This window comes from Ischnura elegans, chromosome 2 (genome assembly GCF_921293095.1).
Source record: "Ischnura elegans chromosome 2, ioIscEleg1.1, whole genome shotgun sequence".
NCBI classification, from domain to species: domain Eukaryota; kingdom Metazoa; phylum Arthropoda; class Insecta; order Odonata; family Coenagrionidae; genus Ischnura; species Ischnura elegans.
The window spans coordinates 62,204,759-62,218,573 of NC_060247.1; the positions used below are offsets into that span (position 1 = coordinate 62,204,759).

Consider the following 13,815-nt stretch of genomic DNA (forward strand, 5'->3'; position numbering starts at 1 on the left):
ATTATTTGGTTTTAGAAATACCGGTTAAGACGAATGGCAAGGGTCAATTTTATCCTCATTTGAAAAATGCCAGATTGGCGCCCATGCGATGCCACTCCACGTGACATCACAGGGACCTAGGTTCTATACGAGTAGAAAGGAGTTTTACCTCGTCTGAGATTACCAATGCATGCATGAGGCACAGAGCTCAGGGAAACAAGTCTTAATAATCTGCCATGAAAACTGGCTAAGGTCGGAAAGTTTTCTTCGTTTGATAAGGTATGAATAATCCTTATTTAAGCCAAGCGCTACCAGCCAGCAGGGAACTCGGCTACCTGCTAGCATCCTGCGTCGTATCAGAGCTCAAAGCCTCGCCCCAAGGTCACCTCACTTGCGGCAGCGGGAACCAGAACGACGCCACACGGAGTTTTCCCGGAATTCATACTTATCCGTCGCGTTTTCGCGCGCTTGAAAATTTTCACTTTTCATTTTATCGCGAAAAATAGATATCGTCATTTAAAAATCTAAAAGCGTGAAATACGTACTCCGGGAGTAATAATATTCAGATTTAGGCAATAAGAAATAATAGGAAACCACCCTATTAGTGATTTCAATAAGGGGAAAATTTAGTAGCGCGTGCAGATAAATACAATATGCATTATAACATCAGTCACCACACTCCTTTCCCTCTTTTCCCAGAGGAAGTAATCTAACATGACAACATCCTACGATGAACAAGCTAAAATCACGAGTGACGATCAGGGGAGAGAGGGGTGACGGGCTGCTCAAGGCGAGGAGAAAACACTCAGGTTTGGGGTGTGCAAATGAGGGAGTCAATATTTGCCTACTCATTCCGCATTGATCCTTCGTCTTCGTTTCCTATGACGACCGGCGTCCTGACCCATCGTCCGATGGTATGGGCAAGTATTTTCGTTTTGACGTCCTTCGTCACACAGCAAAACTGAAATCCATGCATGAGAAGAAAAAGGCAATAAAAATATTTCATGTCTTGAAGTACAATTTTCTGCATTCTAAGGGCCTTCCTAAATGCTATAAACATCAAGGATGCGAAAAGGATTAATAGCGAAAAAAATATTTGGCCTAGCCCTTGGTGTTTATAAATTTGCACCCATGCGCGTGACTACGTACAAAATCACTTGTTTCATACAGTGCTTTGTCATTTTATAAGCATTATTTTCGATAATCGGCTCATTTTTTTATAGGAAAGGGCACTTATTAAGTCTTTTGTATTTCCCGCAGATATTTGCATCCATGGAGAATGGGGAATCAACAATAACTCGTCCTTAGCTTCGCTGCGGAGGTCCCAATGAGGCAATCTTTCTTTACTCGCAGTCATTTCCTAGAAGGAGACTGTAGAAGAATATTTTCCATTCGTATCATTTCCCAAGTAAAAAGATGTTCATCATCATCTCTCATCGCATTCATCAAGCTTAAGAAATTGCAATCAATGCATTTGTTCGTTCAAAATATTTTTCGCTATTTCATTCTGTTTTTCCCGAAAAGAAAAGCTGCGGATCATCTTTGACCGTGATATGCGAAGGTTCAGTGGCGGACCGAGAGAGAGGTTAGAGGGAGCCTTAGCCCCCCTTTGGTTATTCAATTTAAACTAGAAAAAATGGTTATTTTTTCGGATCCCCACTACTTCCAGGTGGTTACCCCCCAGAACCCCCACCTAGCCCCCATAAATTATATCAGTTGTTCATATCTTCAATTCAGCGCCCACCAAAAACACCTGTTGACTATTACATTCCAGTAATAAATATTGTTATCTTTTGGGGTTGGGTTTAAGGAAAACGACGAATAAAAGTCGAAATCGATAAAATAATAACTTTAAACGCTTTAGAGTGTGCGAAGCTAGACAGCAAAGCGGATGTCATCTGACTCATGCGAGATAACTGATGAGTTATCCACGAATTACCAGGAATTTAATCTCCCATCATTAGCTACGTATTTGAGAGGAACCATAACAGCAATATCCGGGATTCCGGGATTCTTATCGCAAAGTCATTGTATAAACGACTCCCACCCCGTCAAATTCTTTGGAGAGTTTTTCGTAGTTACGACCACACCCATTAACAGATGCGTTCTAGAAATGGCGAAAAATTCGATTACTTTCTTCAAGTCTTCAAGGTATGGATTTGACCTATTTAACCACCGGTTTAGATCCATACATAACAGACAGCGCATAAAATTAACCAAAAGATAAATAAAGTTACTTATTTTACCACATGAGATCAATCTGGCACGGACCTGCCGTTTTTTTTTAAATAATTTCCACGTAATTGAAGCGAAAAATACTTTTGGCGAAATATTAACTTTTTATTCAGCCCACTGGCTCCTTAAAATTTCGGAAATGAAAAGGCCTTGTCCGTTCCCAGGCTTCCTCGAAGAGTTTCCAACGTCATCAAAGACCTGAGATAAAACTAGGAAAAATGAATGCGGCGTAATACAACAGTGATTAGACATGTGGATTGAGTAGTTAACAGTGGCGGATGCAGAGAGGGTTAAGGGGGTCTATAGCCCCACGGGGTATCCAATTTACACAAGATAAAATGGTAATTTTGTTTGGACTCCCACAACTGCTAGGAGGTTAACCCCAAGGCCTCCCTGACCCTCAGTCCCTACCGTGAATCCGCCACTGGTAGTAGGTAGGTGATACAATTATTATTTTTTGATCAATTAAAAATAGCAATACAATAATGGTAAACGAGCCCGTTGGATATTGATTTTCCATCAAAGAGAATCCATCGACAACTATAAAACTTCAGATGGTTAGAATATGATTTTTAAAAGTAGTATAGGAATTTGGATTGGAGTATGGATGAAAGAACATGGTCTAAACAGCGGACAAACTTGGGTACCAAGGGTGTTCAGTTAGACAGGGGGATACAGACCAGGGGGATAGGAGTTTATGCCGAAGAGCGCGACATTAAAATTTTAGGGGAATCGTGAAAATGTATGTACTTAAGAGGGCACTGAAATAAAACCGATAAAAATAAATTCACTCACTTGGCGTTTCGCACCGCAGGTTGATCGAGACAGAATAAGATCAACTTGGACTAAGCCACAAGCGTGAGAGCAGGGCCAGATTTGGATAAAAATAGGTCCCAGGCTACTCCAATTATGAGGCCCTATCACCTCCCATTTTTTTAAAATTTAGATTCCCGTCGATCTTAACCATAACATTTGAATGTACGTCACTAGGCCCTAGGCTGAAGCCTAGTTAGCCTATAGGAAAATCCGACACTGCGTGAGAGTGACACTCGGAATACGGGGTCCAGTTCCTTTCCTAACTTCGAGAGATTTTTGGAGGTGTCAGAAGGGTTCACCTGGAATTCACACCTCCATCCCTTAGGTCCACCCACTAAGGTAGCACGCTCCCTAAATTTAAGTATTTAATTAAATATTTGTTGGAGTAGGCGGAGAGAGGCGCTAACTACCAAAGGATTTAAAAAAAATCAATGTAATGCATCACATTACTGTTGAATTCCTATTTGTGCTAGCAATTGACTGATGGGTGGATGATTTGAAGGAAATTAGGGATTTCAGAATTCTAAATACGTATTATTCATTTAAGGGGGGGGGGGGTGAGCCCGCAAGATTGAAGGGAACCCCTATTATTGGCTGATAAGGCGGGAGGCCCACGTTCATATTCTATACGTGGAAGAAATTTTTTCAGAGATAATCTTAACTAGCCACTCCCACTAAAAAACTTCATTTTGTGCGTTGTGACAGCGGAGTTTCAGTTGCTGGGAAAGTCGGTGATCGAGCATACGTTGCTAAGGAGGGGCAGTCTCCTCATTCCTAAGGTCCGAGTTCGAATCTCGGTGGAGATGGATACGCATGTTTACAGTTTTACAATTACAAATTTAAATATTTCTGCGAAAAAAGAGAATAAATAATTTATGATATAACTATCGCAATGTAGGATTTGAGGGATGTGAATTCCATTTATGAAGGAGCGATGTCACTGTAAGTCACCAGAAACATCTTCCTACACATTTCATTAAATATATGTTCGTAATAGGACATTTTCGTAGGTTATTATTGCTATCTACGAATTTTTTTAGAGACTTATATTTAACATAGAAGTTAACGTTGTTCACGAAGAAAAATCACTATCCCCCTGAAAAAATTGTATGCATTCTAAATAAACGATTTCCTATAAACCTGAATATCATTTCCACCGTGATTCGAGCTCGGACCTTAGGAATGAGGATACTGTCCTTCGATAGAAAAGTAAATCCGATCCCCGACTGCCCCAGCCTTTGACTCACCACTGTCGAAATCCATAGAACAACAGAGCTATTTCGTGAAGTAAAACGCAAACATCGCTTTATGAATTCACCAATACTAACATCGCCGCGTGATCGCCAAGGTCTCTCTCCCCACCCTTCATCCTTCCATTAGGATCCGACTGCGGGAGGAAGTTCCCGCAGAGTTTACTCTGAGTAAGTCCCCAGAAATGAGAATGAAGTGGAGGAATACACAAAGGGTAGGGGAGGGAGAGGAGGTATAAAGGCTTGCGAGCCGCTTGGGAAACGAACAATCCACTGTGAAACATTGGAAAAAGCACATCCGAAATGGGAGCCCGTGGAATCATTATCATCGCCTGCCTCGCTATTTTTCTCATAGCATTGCCAGTGGCGCTATCCTCACCAGCGGGAGACTCTGGTTAGTAAACATTTTTCAAATTTACTTGCATTATTAGTATTCCTTATCTAATGGAACTGCCTGATATCTGAAGTAACTTAAAGCGTTCGGGTTTTTATGGTGGCTGGAATACTGGAAGCTTACCCTCATAGCAAGGGTGTAACGCCTGAAAGAGGCTTCCCTATAGCAACCTATCACCAAGTCACACATCTATTGCTGGTTGTTCAGACAGCAGGACATCGGCCGTGGAATGGGTCGCTCGGTTGCCCTGAGTCCAATCCTCAGTTCGGAAACGTTTTCGTTAAAAGTAGAAATATGCCAACACTTGGTTCCCAAAGGGTGGATCCAGGATTTTTTATGGGGGGGTACAATAATGGTCTAACAGGCAAACGCTCTTCGCATATTTCAGATAAAAAACATACAACAATTATTGTACGTAATACTCTTTATTTTAATATTAAAGTTATTTACATGAAAATATTTCATAATTTAAATATATAATAACGAGAATATTCGTACCCCGTTCCCAATTGGGCACCTAAGCCCCCCAGACTTCATTCCTAGCTGCGCTCCTGGGACCCCAAACCCTACCCATCCCCGCTTGCTCTGACCTCGAAGGGAGGTATGATCTTTCGAGTAACCTCTTGAACTGCACATGGAAAATAAACATTATTTTGCGCCCTCAGTCAATTATGACCCGTATCCGATATCAACTGGAGTTCCACGAAATATCTTAGACATAGAATAGTGCTATGTGCATCAGATGTTTTCACAAAAGAAGTACGCTCTAACATAAGTGGATGCTATACCAGCTATTAAGGCCGTTTTATACGGATCATGTCATCGCACAGGTTAGCTCTGAAAACATTTTTGAAATTGCGAGAATGTGAGCTGGGGCTACTTTGCCATCTCGCATCCATGCATTCTCGCATGTGGTCTCGCACTTCATCGCTTTACACGACGCAATTTTGACTGCGCCTTCGTACACATGTCAGATTGCGCGATGATATACCTTGTGTAAAATAGTCTTTATAGAAAACTCGGTCACGGCTCAGTATAGCTAGGTAGAAGGCAAGGCTTGGTTAAACTATGACGATGTCTTAGGCTGAGGGTTGCGACGAACCGTATTCAAATAAATAGGAAAGGTGGCACCTTCTTAGTCTTGGCGCGCTTTCGCGTAATGCATGTATTGAAAGTAAAATATTGAAGAATAGGGGAGGAACGCAGTAAAAATGGAATATCCCACCCCAAGCGAAATTCTCCTACGGCGCTTACGCCACCGAAATCTCCGGTCAGTCAGTATGGCCAGTATCAACGATACGAGTTAGAAGTGGGGGAGGGACAAGTATATGATAATGATACATCGGAAGGGTCGACTGCAAATCGCGTACTGAATTTTACAACGGATTTTAGGCTTTTTGATGTGCGCAGCTTTATCTTCATTTTTCCCAAGTTTATCATAGAGATATTTAACATTAGCATTATATTCATTACCGTGCTTCCAAAAAGTGGAGGGCTAACTATCACGCCATGAAATTCAGTTTTGCCCATTTCATTTTCTAATTACATTCCATCGATCAATATGGATACATGCATGTTGTTGAGTACTTGCGGACAAAATGCGGCGCTTCTGAGTGGGATTAATATATCCATCCTGTATACTCGAACATGCCGTTGTGTATGATTGCGATCTGAATCTGGAGGGAAGAGATACGAGGATAAAAATGCGAGATATTCAAGGTCTAACATATTCAAAACTTCCTGTCTCTAATACGCTCTCTTTTGATTTAAAAAGTTTTTAATTTGCATGGAAATGAATTGACCTCAGCGGAATGAGTTGACTGAGAACGATAGAAAGAACCAAATAGGTGATGATATATCATCGAAAGTAAAGCAATGCACACATCGTTATCTTTTCTTGGCCGAAGCAAAAAAAAATTGGGGTTTGAAGGGGAACACTTATCGCCGTACATATATCGGTCTAATCGATATCGATATAAAAAATAGGGGGTGTTTGAACCCCTCACCTCACTACGGACTTGCGTAGGTATACAGGGCCGGCCTTAGGGCGGGGCGACCGCCCCGGGCCCCGCGCTTTGGGGGGCCCCGCGTTCGTGAAAAAAAATTAAAATATACGATAGTTTTGAAAACGCAATTTCAACTATTACTGTGTTGTTAAGTCCGTGCTAGACAAAAAATAATATTGCCTGCATGTGAAATTAAAACTATCTTTTTTCATTTTACAGTAAATGCTTTAGGCTTACAACTAATTAACTTTCGTAATCTAACTTATAAAATACGTACCAACTGTAAAAGCGCGCATTTTATGTTTATTTTACGTTACAATTTTATGAATAAATATAATTATAAATTTTATTTGCATTGTACTATTTTGAACTCAACTGCGTGATGGTATCATAACCGCGTAATTACGAAGTCTGAATTTGGGAGGGGAACACATACTTAGCCAGAGAGTGGTACGGATTCAAAATGCTCGAGATTGTAGATGGGGTATAGAGTTTAATATTTTAAGTGAAGGGCGCCGCACTGAAGGTTCGCCCCTAGCCCCGCATCTGCTAGGGGCGGCCGTGTAGGTATATGTGGTACGTAGCGCGGGTGGCCCGCTTAGCACATTCACCGCTGAGTGAATGTGCCATGCGGGCTGCATGGATTCACAGCGACCAACGTCTCATTCTAAGGCAGGAAGTCGTGCATATTTCATCTTTTTTTCAAATAAAATGAAATTAGCGAATTTATGCAAAGAACAGATAATTAAAGTGGCGTTATTGGCCTGATTCAAGTTCACTGAATCGCCAATGGCCAAGTTATTTGTTCACACAAATTAAATTGGACCCACATCTTTTTTAACACAGTAATACTTTTTGATCAAGGTTTCTGTAAAATTACCCTCTAAAAGGTATAGGTACCCTCTCGAGATACCAAAGATATTTATAAAGATAAAAAATTTCATTAATGAATTTTCTCTTGAAGCACTAATGTTTTGGAACTTTATGAAGAAATTGCTGCTAATTGAACCTAATTAATGTTTTTTCTTGCCTTGGAATCTGCCGATTCAGGATGCACCCCTGGGGAATCATGGCAAGCTGACTGCAATACATGCACATGCACACCGACCGGAATTGCAGCATGCACCAGAAAAGCCTGTCTTAAATTACCAACACCATGAAACCCAGAAACGAAATTCAAGAAGTATCCAGGATCACCAAATTTTACAAAAAAATTCTCTCTCCTAAAACAGCCGCATTGAGTGTGAAAACAAACTTATTCATCCCTGTATTGCACCAGTGAATAAATATTAAAATGCAATCAGCTCTCAACTTCTCGTTCACAGAAGTTTTATTTTAACTGCACATTCCTCCTTGTATTATTTCCTTCCCCCATGAAAAAATTGTATAAACCTGTTTCAAAATTTTATACAATCTTATACATTGCCATGGCAATTGTATAAAATTTTGAAACAGGTTTATACAATTTTTTCATAGGGGTTTGTATGCCAGTTAAAATTACAGTATGTAGTTTTGTCACATCCCACATTAACTTGTCCTTTGTGCAGTTCAAATAGTACTCAAATTTAAATGTACACCCAAGAATTATTATCATTGTAAGAGGAGACAGGGGTAGTCTGGGGTGATTGAGGGCCCTCGGCTCGGGCTCATGACAGGGCCCTCTTACCCTGGTGGTACTAGGGGGTCCTTCCCCGGAAACTTTTTACGAAATTGCATGCCTGGATTCAGATTTTAACACTATTCTGGCACTTAAAAGCAAGATAAAAGTTAATAAAAAATAAAAATTTCTTGAGAAAAAATGTGATGAAAAGTGAGAACTTCACAGCTTATAAAATTTAATAATGCATGGTGGTTATATTATCTATTATTTAGTGCATTTTTTACTTGAAACCATGCTAAAATCTAAAAAAATAACCTATTCGAATAACCCTTTCAAAAAGCATCAAGTTATCTTGAAGGATCTATGTAGGGATGAGTCGATTCCACTTTTTTTCGATTCCGATTCCAATTTCGATTCCTTCAAATCGATTCCCGATTCTCGATTCCGATTCCATCGATTCTTGTTCATTCTAAATGGTGGGATTTTGATTTATCTGTAGCATCGCTGTCATTAAAATTTAAGAATTGAATGGAATAAAATAACTAGGGATGGACGGATCCAGGATTTTTGGAGCCAGATCTTTCGAATCGGATATTTTCGATTCCAAATGCATTTTCGAATTCCTGCCATTAAACAAAGTCATTATTCAAGTTTATTGTGGGTACATACAATCAATGGAATGCTTTTTAGATTTTCATACACATTTTTATATTTTTATAATTTAAAAATTATTTTATGGGCTTTCAAGTTGTTTTTTAAAAACATCTTTACATACTCAGGGCCTAAACTGTTACGCTTGGGTTTGGAAATGAAAATAGGAAAAATCTTAGGATGAACCACTGACCAGTAGCGTAGCGAGAGGACCCCCAAAATATAAAAACACAATTACTTTCCTTCATAAAAGGAAACAAAATATTAAAAATCATGAATTTACAAAAATGAAAAAAAAATGAATCTCTGAAAAATGAAGTTTTTTCTACTATGAAGGGCGTTAAATTAGTTTGAAAACCTCTCCTTTGTACCCTGTTGTTTAAAAATTTTCCCCCCTGGTTTTGGACCCCCCCTTAACAAAATTCCTGGCTACCCCCCTGCTATCGACTGAATTCAAATTTTCCTCACACGCGTTTCCCCCGAATTTTACTTTCTCATCGCATACGGACTTGTGTTTAATCCGAAAATGCTTTAGTATGGTGAGGTGGATTTAGCACATCCTCGCAATAATTTACGCCATAGTGCACGCACACTGCATTCATTGGTTCTCCTGTTAATGGAAATGTTTATACACAATGAAAGACATTTTTATTGGTGCATCATTAAATTAAATTGCAACTGCGCAATCAGCAACACAATTAAAAGTATTTAAAACGGTAATAACGTCACGCGCGACGAGGTGCTCAACCGCTCAGCATGAGGAAGGAGTGGGCAGCAAAAGCGTGTAAAGGAGAGGTGGAGGGGAAGGAGCAGTGGCGTAGCCAGGAATTTCAATTGGGGGGGGGGGGGGATCCAAAACCAGGGGGGAAAATTGTTGAAAAAACCGGGCACTAAATAATGGGTTTTAAAATAATTTTAACACTTTCCCAGAAAATCACTCTCCTAGCATTTGTAGTCTAGAAACGGAGAATTGAAGCAGTTAGGCCAAAAAAGGTCAGTTGGTGAGACGAGGTAGGGATGAAACACGCTTCAATTGTTTTCGTGTGATTTGATATTTTCCTTAGAAGACAATGATTTTTGGTCCGTGTGATTTCGGATGCGAAAAAAAAACAACAGAGGCACGGGCTGATGGACGGCCGAGGGTGGTTTTCTGAAATCTGCGACATAGTTTTTGAAATGCTGAAAATCCTGGCCACGGCTGAAATTTTACTTGCAACCTCTGCGAGAGCTTTCAAACAAAACAGTTCATGAGTAGGACAAGAATCGCATGCGACGGCGCATTCGAAGAGAGAATCGGAAATCTTTCCACTCTTATGGGGCGTTACATTCACTGAAGCTATTATTTAAAATTTCCGATCCAGATCCGATGTCTTCCGCGACTTTGGATCCGATGAAGGGCAATATCCGCGGGTATTTGGATCCGAGGTATCCGATCCGACCATCCCTAAAAATAACAATAGCCGCGGTGGCTACATTCTCGTTTGGCCGCGGTGGCTAAACAATAATATAGCGTTCATGGCGTCGGTACATACCAGAGCAGCCTGGCGGGTGCGCGGTGGCGGCCGAACGCAACCTGTCGAGTCCGACCGGAGGCCGCGGCGGCTTATGCCAAGCAAGTATAAACTTCCTCAAGGGTTGCATTGATGAAACTGGGCTATACAAACGCGAATGTGTCTAATTTTTTTTATTATTGACGCAGGCGCGTGTTAGTCTAAAAAAGTTACGCATATAAAAAAACCGCTCTCAGCGCGTATTTACAAGAAACTTTTTTCACAGAAAAACTCGCTCTCTGCACGTTTTTATTATCATCAGACTTCAAATATCATTCGAAAGTAAAAAAATATATTTCGATCTATTATACTTTAAAATTGGTGGTCCAGATGGGATCTCCGAATGTGATTCATAATCGTAAAATTTGATTTGCCGTGACCAGCGGTTAATAAAAGAACGGAAAACGCATGCGTTGCTTCTCGATCCCGTGGTTTCCAATTTTTTTTCTCTGAGAGTTGCTCATGAACACGAGGTATTTCAGGGTTCGTCGGTTTGTCGCTCTTGCCGACATTTTCATGTTTCCGAGGCCGCTTAGGTATGTTCGTCGCAGCACCCGCGTGCGGGGCGTATCCTCCGCGCGGGCAAGGCTGACACCGCGGCCGCTTAGGTGTGTGGCAGCATTTATGCCCCAAACAGTCTAGTCTAGTCTTTATAGTCTATGCTCAAAACATTTATCTTCCTGGAATCGATGGAATCGGAATCGACTTTAGGCGATCGATTCTCGATTCTGATTCCGTGCCCGAGAATCGGTGGAATCGAGAATCGACTCATCCCTAGATCTATGGTTTTCCTGGCGAATAGACCGGAGGAAGAGTTCTCGGGTTTCCAGCCGGGTCCAAGGGTTTTTCAGCACCAACGTTTTGAGGGCAAAGTCTGCCATCGTCTTCAGGGTGAAGGAAGATAATGGTAGACTTTGCCCTGGAAACGTCGCTGCTGAAAAACCGTTGGACCCGGCTGGAAACCCGAGAACTCTTCCTCCATCAAGTTTTCTTTTATCTTCTGACGCCTTTATTTTATTTTTTTATACAATCTTAATAAACAGAGTATGTCATAAATAAAGCAACCAATGAAAACATAAGACTTTTATAACAGCAAAAAAACTTTGGTTCAAGTACTCTCGAGTCTTTTTATTACACTAAGCCCCCCAAGTTCGGGGCCGTCGGCGATCACCGACCGGCCGACCTGGCCAGACCACCCGTGAGAGGAGATATACCCTTCTCATGATATTTGTTGTTGTAGCGGTTGTTCTGTTAATCATGGCTAAACTTTTGCTTTTAAACAACTATCCAGGATTATTAGAACTGATGAAAGATGTGGAAAAGCACAATTTAAGTTTTACTATTACACCTTCAAATGAGATTCCAACTGTGAATTCTATGCATGTATAAATAAAATATTTCTTTAGATGTTGGAATTCTTGAAATTGAGATTATTTTCATTTGAAAAAGTTGCTGAAAAGATTCAGTTTCAACTGAATATTTTTCAATTGATTACTTTCAACAGGGCAAAGGTGAACTTGCAGTTTTCTAAAATATATATATAATCGAAGAACATAAGTAGCCAAACATGGTTTTATGCCATGATTCACTGTCTGGTTAACATTCCCCTTCAGGAAAAGAGTTGAAACAGGAAATAAATATAATAGGACAAATTTCTCATTAAAATGGATACAAGCAATCTTTAATTAACCAGATTTTTTAATAGAAAATTAAAATGCATTGCTTACTCTTATTCAAGTTCCTAGTTACCCTTCGAGCCTAAAAAGTCGACCAAATGGCATAAAATACCTTTTATCAGCTCCCTATTTTATGTTGTGTCCCAAGGCATCCCAAAAAATAAATACAAGGTATGCTTTAACGAGAATAAGAACAACACCTAGGGAAGATGGCTTAACAATGTGTGAGGTATTGGTTTATTAACAGAGGTAGCAAGGATTATTACAGCACTCGAGTGGTACTCCCTTAACAAAACTCGCACCGTCTCTCTACACACATTCCGCGCGACTGACTGCGCGTCACCCTCCTTACTGGCTCGACCGTCCGAGTTCCTCGGCGTCCCCCAGAGGGGCAGCACCTGCCGGACCATTTCGAACAGCCAGTTGATGACAGTCGGCCTTTCCTGATTTCAGGGCCGTCCTCGGCCCGCTCTTGCGGTTGGCTGACCTCTTCTTCTACAGCATCGGATTCCTCTTGAATCGGCTCGTTGGCTCCCTGGTCTCCGAGGCTGCATGGGGGTGGGTTGTCATCTTCTTCTACAGCATCGGGGTCCTCTTGGATCTGCTCGTGGGCTCCCTGGTCTCCGGGGCTGCATGGGGGTGGGTTGTCATCTTCTTCTACAGCATCGGGGTCCTCTTGAATCTGCTCGTGGGCTCCCTGGTCTCCGGGGCTGCATGGGGGTGGGTTGTCATCTTCTTCTACAGCATCGGGGTCCTCTTGAATCTGCTCGTGGGCTCCCTGGTCTCCGGGGCTGCATGGGGGTGGGTTGTCATCTTCTTCTACAGCATCGGGGTCGTAGTCTGGTGGGGGTTGGCACCATGGTTTCATTCGATCTGCACAAAAGACCGAATGAAACCTCCTCTGGGTTCTGGCTGCTCCTGGGATGTCTGTCAGCAAATATCTATCCCTGGGGAATACCTTCTCCACCCTGTATGGTCCCTTAAATTTGGGTGTTAGCTTTCGAGACGTTCCCGTAGCCTGGGCTTCTCGCTCGACTAACACTAACTCTCCCCGCACGTATTTTCTTGGCTCCTTGTGAGCTTCGTCAAACCTTTTCTTCTGCCTCTCCTGACATGTTACCATCCTGCCTAAAGCTTCCTTCCTAACCTCCTCTATCACTTCTTTGCTCAATTCAGGTTCATCTTCCTGCAATGTCACTACAACTCGGTTCCTTAACGCATTCCGCGGGCGGTACGCGAACAACAGTTCATGTGGACTGGCTCCCACCGTCTTGTTCTTCATCGAGTTCATGGCAAATTGAATGTCTTTCAAGCGCCCATCCCAATCACTTCCCTCCTCCGTTGAATTCATCGTAGTGATAGCTCGAGTAATTATGGCGTTTGATCTCTCTACTTGTCCATTTGCCCTAGGCGTCGCAGTGGCGTTCTTGACGTGTTTTATCTGATGCCCCTCGCAAAATTCCTCAAATTCTCTCGACGTATATGCCGTTCCTCTATCCGAAATGATACGGTCCGGGCAACCAAACAAACTAACTATCTCACTCAATGCCTCACAGACTGGTTTTGACCTCGTGTTTTTCACAGCTCGTAGTACTATGAACTTCGTAAAATTGTCTTGGTACGCGAGGACGTATTCACTGCCTCTTTTGCTACGAGGG

The 13,815-nt window shown here is 41.7% G+C and overlaps 1 long non-coding RNA gene across 1 annotated transcript; it reads left to right on the plus strand.

Annotated features, from left to right (window-relative positions):
* Positions 1 to 3,685: 3,685 nt before the first annotated feature.
* On the plus strand, positions 3,686 to 7,991 carry LOC124153833. Its single transcript, XR_006863770.1, has 2 exons — positions 3,686 to 4,674; positions 7,731 to 7,991. It is a non-coding gene; the product is annotated as an uncharacterized LOC124153833 (long non-coding RNA).
* Positions 7,992 to 13,815: the final 5,824 nt, after the last annotated feature.